The sequence below is a fragment of the Schistocerca nitens genome, chromosome 1 (genome assembly GCF_023898315.1).
Source record: "Schistocerca nitens isolate TAMUIC-IGC-003100 chromosome 1, iqSchNite1.1, whole genome shotgun sequence".
NCBI classification, from domain to species: domain Eukaryota; kingdom Metazoa; phylum Arthropoda; class Insecta; order Orthoptera; family Acrididae; genus Schistocerca; species Schistocerca nitens.
Genome location: NC_064614.1, coordinates 579583259 through 579593414, shown reverse-complemented (window position 1 = coordinate 579593414; position 10156 = coordinate 579583259). Strand labels below are relative to the sequence as shown.

Genomic DNA, 10156 nt, shown 5'->3' with positions numbered 1-10156 from the left:
AAGGACAGAGCTCACTGTTTCATGTGACGTGTAGAAGGGGAAAATGAAGTTTCATTGGCACCAGATTTACCAGAATTCTGCCCAACGCCACTGTGGCACTGTGGTCGTGTCAAGCGTTGGGTATGATCGTCACAGCCTTATCCACATTTCACATCTGCTGTTGACGCCTCTGTGATGGCGATCGACAGGCACGACCATGGTATCGTTGGGGAGAAGTGTGGTGAAACTTTGTGCTAGTGTGACATCATTAACCCACCTTGCACGTGACATGACTTCTCAGCTCTCGCCTTTTCTTCGCATTTGTCGGCACCTGGGTATCTGAAGCACCGTCGAGCCCGAGGGTGATGCCACAGGGCGCCATGCTTTCGCGACATGCCAGGGTAAGGTTGTAGGCACTTCTGAGCCAAATTTCAAACCTTTGCGTCGCAGTGGGAGACAGTTAAGGTCTTTCGGAAAATGATCCTTTAAATTTGTTGCGCAATGTATTTTCAGCTTCAGAAAAATGTATTCGCACTTTTCATGGAATGTTGACTAGTTTTCGGTAAGTGTATAATTTTCGTAGTCCGTCTCCGTAGCTGACGCGAGTGGTCAGCGTGGCTGACTGCCATGTGGGGGACCCGGGTTCGGATTCCAGTTCTGTCAGGCGTTTTTCCTCGGTGGGAGGACTGTAACGGGATGCACTCAGCCTCTTGATGCTAACTGAGGACCTACTCGACCGGTTAGTAGGTCGAAAAACCAGACAACGACCTCGAGAGCGGTGTCCCGACCCCACACCCCTCCGCGGCGGATCTCATAACGCCATTGGCAAAGCATGACAGGGCGGTCGGTCGGGCCCCACTGACCCGTCTAAGGCCAGAAGGCGGAACTACCTTCTTTTAACTACAATTATAATCTTCATTTGATAACTATCATCACAAATAGCTCTGCGGGCTCTGTCGCATACCGAATCGACAGTCGGTGTCGCAGCGAATAAACACCGGAAGAGGCGGAAATGGACTGAGAGTAGCAAAAAACACGCCACACAAAATATCTGTGGCCCCTAGTAGCACATCCTTTAGTCTTTATAGTGTCCTCAACTCGGCAAGAAAATTAGTCCACAGCTCCCTCAAGAAATTTGTATCCAATTAAAGCCACTCGTTGATGATTGCATCCAGTATAGTTGCCACATTGCTAGTTTTCACCCGCAGTTCGAAATAGTTCCAGATACTTTCGATGGGATTGAGATCTGGTGATTTGGCGGACTAATAGAAGGCCGATAGGCTGTCTGAGTGTTCGTCAGATCAGGAACGTATGCGTGAGGCCCAGCGAACACGACTGCCGTCATACTGGGATACGGGAGTGTCCGTTTTACGGTGTTACAGTGACATGTCCCCCTTTTAATTTCAGCACGTCACTGAACAGCAATAATTTTATGTCACCATCACCATTAGGTTCTCCGAGGTTTCCCAAAAATAAGTTAATGTAATTCCGGAATGGTTCCTTTGGGAACGTCATGGTCAACTTCCTCCCCCACAACGACGCAAATCGAGCTTGTACTCATCTTCTCGTCGTCAAGGCGTAAAACCATTATCTTGCTTGCTTCTTGGCGATAGCAGACGGAGAGAGAAGTGAAAGGGATTCTACACAAGATAGCGCTTTAGTATTTAAGGAAACCTAAATAAGACGATGGAGAACACTGTTAAAACGGCGTGCGAAATCTACCGGCCGAATAGACATTATTCGTATACCGCTACTTCGGTAAATGACACACACGAAATTCAGAACTATCTATGGAATAAAGCAATTCGGCCGCTTGCTTGCAAAGGTACTATCCAAGAATCGCTTAAAATCAAATGGTTCAAATGGCTCTGAGCACTATGGGACTTAACATCCGAGGTCATCAGTCCCCAAGAACTTAGAACTACTTAAACCTAACTAACCTAAGGACATCACACACATCCATGCCCGAGGCAGGATTCGAACCTGCGACAGTAGCGGTCGCGCGGCTCCAGACTGTAGCGCCTAGAACCACTCGGTCACCCGGCCGGTCAAGAATCGCTTAAAAGGCAATCATAGAATTACTTCAGAGACAGAAGTTATTCTCTTCCGAGATAAGTATCCATTACAAAACAAAAAAATAGCTCCACTTAAATACTTCGCACTTTCTTTAATTGTGAGAGACGTCAGCGGTCTTCTGCTTCCAAACAAATTGTAGGCAACTTTGAATCAAATTTCAGTCTTCTGCGACGCAATGGGAGACATTTAAGGTGTTTCGAAAAAAAAGGTATTTTGACTGTGTTGCGCAGTGTAGATTAAATCGAAAACTGCTCATTGTTACCGAGTTCATGCTCGAAGATATTGTTTAAGCAAAATATTGCTGAATGCAGTATTGAGTTTACCGGGTTTAAGGGATGTTTGTGGGATTATCGTCATTTCAAGAATCGTTCAGCCACTTATACAAGAGATGTCCTTATTATCTTAGACCAGAATGTATTCTGCGACAACAACATAGAGCACTGCATAAGTCGAAAAAAATACAATATCCCATCATTCGTAGGGCGCCAGCGGTAAGTTACGGCCTAAATTTTCAGCATGATTCCAGCACAAGGTAATTAAGAGGTAATACGTCAGCTAAATGAAATGACGGGCACATTTATTTCCCTTTGCTGTAGCTATTACGTCGTAAGTACGACAACAAAAGTGAAATTTACACAGTAATAAAAAAAAACCATGGCCGATGAACTGGGCGCTTCTTGCTACCCTAATAAAGAGACGTAAAAGAATTCAAACAAACTACTAACACTGCCAAGAAAGGAATACGGAGAAATACGTGCATATATTTTTAATCAAGGTGAACGTGGAAAATGAAACTTGGAATGGAATTTCGATGCAGACTAGCACTGTCAGTAGTAGTGGGCTGTAATTTATGTACTTTGGCAGCTTCGCGCTCTGTTATTTCCAGTCGCGCTTGACGGCAACAGCAATTCATATTCCACACACAACCACAGGAACAAATTATGCGTTAAGCAACCGGAGAGAGCAGTCCTTCAGAATTAAAACTGTGCTGAAATTTGAGATCCGTTTTAAACGAAGATTTCTATTCTAGGTGCTCAAATACCATTTTTAGCTGCATTATAGCGAGAAATTTGCGCCAATAAAATTCTTTGTTGTCTTTCATTTCCCTTCGTTTACGCGTAACATCTGCAAATGTATCAGAGGCAGAGCACTAGTTTAGTTTTTGCAAATGTGGTGGGAAGTGGAACATTTCTGTCGTAATGTTACTGAAAAGATGGTATCGGTAATCATCTGAAGAGATTTTGAGAAAAACAGAACACGTTAATTATGACTGTTGGATTATTATTTCGATCTAGCAGCCCTCACATTAAAATACATTTTTGCATCTACGGTACCTACCCAGTGAACGCCGCAGTCGGCGGAATTCGCATCCTCATCGAAGAAAAGATAAAACAAATCTATCGTGGTAACCCATATATCATAGGTTTATCGATTCATGTTTAGTATGAAATTACCTTCTAACTCATTTGTGGAAACGTCAAAAGCTCTGAGATGGGTGTATTGTACATGTCACCAGCACGGGGTAGTCTGTCGATTGGTCATAAGCACGGATAACTGTCTCTAATGATCGTATCGATAATGCATTATCTCTGAACAAGAACACGGAGAAGAGGAGCACGCGTGGTGGATATCAATAGCACATTAGGTTAATGACGAGCACTGCTCGCATCGCTGCTTGGAGCGACATATCTTTAAACGCAAAATCGAAATACGAGCTACTCGTTACATCACCGTATCTTTCATACAATTTCACCTGCCTTTCCTTTACACGCACTATGATGGAAATGTGAGGCAAAACTAAATAAGGCCCGGTCTACATCACAGAGAGAATAAAAATTTTGGTACGAAATATGTACTCGTTGCCATTATGCTCGCCGCGCGTGGTAGGCTCGAGGTCTGAGGCGACTTGTCACGGTTCGCGCGGCTCCCCCCGTCGGAGGTTCGACTCCTCCCTCGAGCATGGGTGTGAGTGTTGTCCTTAGCGTAAGTTAGTTTGAGTTAGCCTAGGGACCGATGACCTCAACAGTTTGGTTCCATAGAGCCTTATCACAAATTTCCAAAAATATTTCTATTATGTTCAAAGATGAATGTTGTTGAATTGAACAACAAATGATTCTACTGACTCCGTCAGAACGTGTTAATTTTGATACTACATATTTACGAACGGATTATGTCAATTACATCTAATTACTGATTTGGTAGGCAGCTGCAGCTTTTTGTAGAAAGGTGTAATTTTGGTGAAATTGTTCAGAAGATCTCTGCAAAGAAATCTGCTACGTATCGGTAGGTTCTAAGGTCAATTATTCATGCCCAGCTTACATTTTGCGGGCAGAAATGGCCTTATCTCGTAGCGGAAACAACATTTTTCAGGTGTCGGTAGAAAACACATTATCTGCAAGAGACACAAAGTTACCAGCAGTGTTGGTATGAGTGAAATGCCTTTGATGTCATGTTCCGGTACTACAAGTAATTTCTCGATTTTTCCGAAGACTGAATCAACAGAAGGCAGATAAGCGAAGATGAAATACTTGCTTCGTAACGTTAAAGATGATGAAGGCCACTAAAACACGTATATATATATATATATATATATATATATATATATATATCTACATTCCATGCCAATATCGTAAGTCATAGAAGGTCCATTCAGTCGACGAAGTTACAAGAAAAATCAGCGAATGATTCCACTGAAAAAGCTGAGGAAACAAGCTGTTTATGCTGGAGCTTAATAATTAAATGAGACATAATAATAACCTTATCTTGGCTTAATTATCATGTCATTTCTAGCAAGCTGCATGGTCATCCACGGTAACTGTTCTTTCGGGAACAGATACTACCGTCATATATAGTTAAAATATGGCTTCCCGGCCATTGACCTTCTTGTGCGAACGCACACGCTATGCCCGAACTCGTACGGGACTTGGTAGATTAATCCGCCACGAGTAATGAGTATGATGGGCAAACATCTATTAGGCGCACTACGAACGTAGTGGTGTGGACATGTTGGGAATGTGGATCTCACGGGGAGCGTGCAAGGGATAAGTTCCTGCAGTCGCGCTTTCATCTGTGTCCTCAGTGGCTCAGATGGATAGAGCGTCTGCCATGTAAGCAGGAGATCCCGGGTTCGAGTCCCGGTCGGGGCACACATTTTCAACACGTCCCCAATGAAGTACACCAACGCCTGTTTGCAGCTAGGGTGTCCATTTAATTATCATTTCATTTAACCTTATCTTGGTTCAGGCTCCAAGTTCTTAAAGCAAGAAAACCAATGAGTTAATCAGAACAAGATTGTCTGAACACCTTATAAATAAGGACAAATCTTTCAATCTACGCAAGGCTTAGGATCTGGAATCACTTTATCACTGTCTTACTAAACGTGTCTCAGTTTCACCGAATACAGGCACAATGGCAGGAAAACAAACTCGCATCAAAGTGCGGAGTAAGCTCGGGGAAGTGTAATCAGCTGTCAGCAAGGGCATGGAGCCGACAATACCCCCCCAACCATTACTCTGACATACGCTCATGTGCACTACCCCACAAAAAAGTGAAGCTTGCAGTTGACATGACCAATGTGAATATGGAGCCCGCCCGGTTGGCCGTGCGGTCTAACGCACGGCTTACCGGGCGGGAAGGAGCGCCCGGTTCTCGGCACGAAACCGCCCGGCGGATTTGTGTCGAGGTCCGGTGAACCGGCCAGGATGGTTTTTAGGCGGTTTTCCATCTGCCTCGGCGAATGCGGGCTGGTTCCCCTTATTCCGCCTCAGCTACACTATGTCAGCGACTGCTGCGCAAACAAGTTCTCCATGTACGCGTACACCACCAGTACTCCACCACGCAAACATAGGGGTTACTCTCGTCTGGTGTGAGACGTTCCCTGGGGGGGTCCACCGGGGGCCGAACCTGTGTGGGGCGGCGGAGGGGTGAAGTAGACTGCCGTAGTCGTCGTGGGGTTTTGGGCCACTGCGGCTGCGACGAGGACGGAGCCTCTCCATCGTTTCTAGGTACCCGGATAACATACAATACAATACATAGTGAATATGACTCCGATGACTCTGTGCACATACCCACATCAACAAAAGCAAAACGAGGATAATGGAATGTAGTCGAATTAAGTCGGGTGATTCTGAGGGAATTAGATTAGGAAATGAGACACTTAAAGTAGTAAAGGAGTTTTGCTATTTGGGGAGCAAAATAACTGATGATGGTCGAAGTAGGGAGGATATATAATGTAGACTGGCAATGGCAAGGAAAGCGTTACTAAAGAAGAGAAATTTGTTAACATCGAGTATGGATTTAAGTGTCAGGAAGTCGTTTCTGAAAGTATTTGTATGGAGTGTAGCCATGTATGGAAGTGAAACGTGGACGATAAATAGTTTGGGCAAGAAGAGAATAGAAGCTTTCGAAATTGGGTGCTACAGAAGAATGCTGAAGATTAGGTGGGTATATCACATAACTAATGAGGAGCTCTTGAATAGAATTGGGGAGAAGAGGAGTTTGTGGCACAACTTGACCAGAAGAAGGGACCGGTTAGTAGGACATGTTCTGAGGCATCAAGGGATCACAAATTTAGCATTGAAGGGCAGCGTGGAGGGTAAAAATCGTAGAGGGAGACCAAGAGATGAATACACTAAGCAGATTCAGAAGGATGTAGGTTGCAGGGAGTACTGGAAGAAGAAGAAGCTCGCACAGGATAGAGTAGCATGGAGCGCTGCATCAAACCAATCTCAGGACTGAAGACCACAACAACAACAACAACACATACCCACCATCTGTGGGTATGTAAATGATTAGAGATGCAATTCTCTGTGAGAGATACAACGGCGACGAGAGTGCATTAGTGTTGTTCGTGTTTAGTGTTGTTACCAGGCCTGCTAGGTTAAATAAGGGGTGTGGAAAGCGTCAAACGTTGAATGACCTCTGTGATACCGAGCACTCGTACGAGATAGCGTTATCAGCACCTGACACTGTTCGAAGAAGGCCTCCTTGTAGGTCTCCGTTTGACCGTCTGGAGATCTAGTGCAGTACCCAGATTTGCGAGGCATTAGGGTGTGAAAGGTCCGACGTTGGACAACTTGGAAACGTGAGAGCGAGAATATTCGCCGACAAGTTTCCGGCCGACCACTTCGGACCACCACACGTACGACCACCATATTGTGTACCAAGCACATCACAAACCCTTCGTCTGTGCACCTACCCTCCGAGAGCGACTAATGGACTCCCTCCAACATTCTGTGTTATCCCACACCATTAGTCGGAAACTAGCAACAGCCATACTGGGGATTGCGGAGGCTGCAGTTAACATCGCGACATAAACCACTGTGCTTGGAGTGCTTCCGTGAGCATGGACTGTTGGTGAATATCTTCGCAGTGCGTTGAGTGATGAATCGCGGTTCTGCACCACCCTGGTTGAGCATCGTTGGCAAGTATGGCGGCGACCGGGGGAGAGGTCATATTCTTCCAATGTCTGGAATGGCAAAGCGATGTTACTTCTGGCGTCAAGGTGACTCCATGCTAGGAACGTTAGTGACTGAAGAAACCCTGACGACGCAACGGTACATCACGGACACGCTGCTCACTCATACGACGGTATCGTGACGTAATTTTGTAACATGACAAAACGCTCGTCCACACGCGGTACGTGTCAGTATGAACTGTCTGCATGAGGTTGAGATACTTCTGTGGCCAGAAGGAGACCCAGGTCTGCCCCTGATAGAACACGTGTGGGACATCTCAGACGTCAAATCCTCTCCAGTGCCAGTATTCAGGACATCGAGGACCAGTTACAACAGGTGTGGGGCGGCTTGCCTCAGGCTAGTATATGGTACCTTTATGATACCCTTCCCAACAGAATCAATGCATGTGTCCGGGCCTGACTCATACTGATAACGGGGCTCATCTACCACGTTCTTTGTAAATCTTATTGTTTTTCTAATCACTCATCACGTACCCTCTCAAACCGCGAATTTTTATTTCGTTTGTTCCTCAATTTTTGGATGCTTCACCGTTTTTGTCAGGCAGTCTGTGTGTGTGTGTGTGTGTGTGTGTGTGTGTGTGTGTGTGTGTATTTGTTTAGCTGATGTATTGAGGATCAAACTGACGACACTAAACCAGGTCTGGAAACTTCATCCAACGCCTCTTCAGAGCCTCGACGTTGTAGGGGCGAAAGCCTGCCGCTAGGTCATCCCTGCGGTAGCTCTGCAGCTGCAATGCTGAGACAATCGTAGACGCGTTACACCATCTAACGTCCTAAAGCCCGTCAAGACTATTATTTGGCGTTCTACTTGCTCTCCGTCGCCATAGAAACTCAAGTTTTCTTTCAACTGACGTCCGCAGTCTGTGTAAAATTATTAGGTAAAGTCGCTTTTACTTGACTGGCGCTATTAATCAGACGAAAATCTTCGAGCCGTGTAGTGTCAGCTGACTTCCACTCAATGGACACTTTTCGGTGAGCGGTGCGTGGCAGGTGTCAGGGAGATGCACGCAATGTCCAAAATTCATGTGTATCTGCACGCAGCTTAACCGCTATTCGTGTTCTGAAGATCATTTACAGGCACTTCCATTGTTATTCACTGTCGAACAAATTAATTACAGCCGGCCGAAGTGGCCGTGTGGTTAAAGGCACTGCAGTCTGGAACCGCAAGACCGCTACGGTCGCAGGTTCGAATCCTGCCTCGGGCATGGATGTTTGTGATGTCCTTAGGTTAGTTAGGTTTAACTAGTTCTAAGTTCTAGGGGACTAATGACCTCAGCAGTTGAGTCCCATAGTGCTCAGAGCCATTTTGAAATTAATTACAGTTGTTGACAAAAAGGCATTCAAATAACGACAATTTGAAGCTGTAAAAACACTCCAAATACTTCCAATTTACAACTTTTCATTTCACTCAGATTCCCCTTCCCTCTTGGAAAGGCAACGAAACAAGCGAAAAAAAGTCTATATGAGAGACCAGCCAACAAGCATATGGAATTCCTCGGCTCAGAACAACTGCGTAGAACGATTAGGTTACTCTTCTAGACATTAGTCGCAAAAATGAAATCAACAATATCGCTGGAAAACCGCTAATCTTAAAAATCTCAAGGTTCTTCTGTTTTCAGTCTTTATGCTTCACATTTGTTCTGTAATAATTAATGATAATACAATAGTAATAATGATAATAATAATATTTTACTAACAGAATAATTAATTTGGCGCAGAAGACTTACAAACCGTCGTAAACCACATCATAACAATAGATCTGAAACAGTTTCATTCTAAAGCTAGTCTGTCGTTTTCGGCATTTGCCATTCTGTGTTGAACGTTATGAAATCGCCGCCACGTACACAGACCGTCGCCATTCATGTACAATGGGTTAACAAAATATGGAAAGACCAAAAACACAGCACATTCCAAACGGTCTTGCCGCAGTGGTAACACCGGTTCCCGTCAGATCACCGACGTCAAGCGCTGTCGGGCTGGGCTAGCACTTGGATGGGTGACCATCCGGTCTCCCCAAGCGCTGTTGGCAAGCGGGGTGCACTCAGTCCTTGTGAAGCCAACTGAGGAGCTACATGAATGAGAAGTAGCGGGTCCGGTGTCGTAAACTGACATACGGCCGGTAGAGCGGTGTGCTGACCACATGCCCCTCCATATCTGCATCCAGTGAAGTCTGTGGGCTGAGGATGACACGGCGGCCGGTCAGTACCGTTGAGCCTTCCAAGGCCTGTTCGGACGGAGTAAAAACACAGCACATTACTATGCCTAATACGGTGTAGAAAAATCCTAAGTAAACAAAACAGCTTTCAGTCGTCTCGGAATGGATAAATACAGGTCCTGTACGGTTTTGGAGGGAATCCTATACCATTCTTCCCGCAAAATGGTGGTAAGCTTGGTTAACGATGATAGAGATAGATAGCGGTCACGCACCTTTCTCTCCAAAGTAGACCACAAAGGCTCAGCACTGTCGAGATTTGCTGGGTGTGGTGGCCATGGGAGATGCGAAAATTCCTCGTTCTCACAAAATCAGTCCTGGATGATGCGAACTCTGTGAACAGGGGCACTTGCGTCTTGGAACACAGCATTGTACCACGAGATGGATCTGATATACCAAAATGGTCAAAGAAC

General features: G+C 45.3%; 1 pseudogene; it reads left to right on the top strand.

Moving 5' to 3' along the window:
* Positions 1-9441: 9441 nt before the first annotated feature.
* LOC126207347 (5S ribosomal RNA) lies at positions 9442-9560 on the top strand (annotated as a pseudogene).
* The last annotated feature ends 596 nt before the right edge of the window (positions 9561-10156 follow it).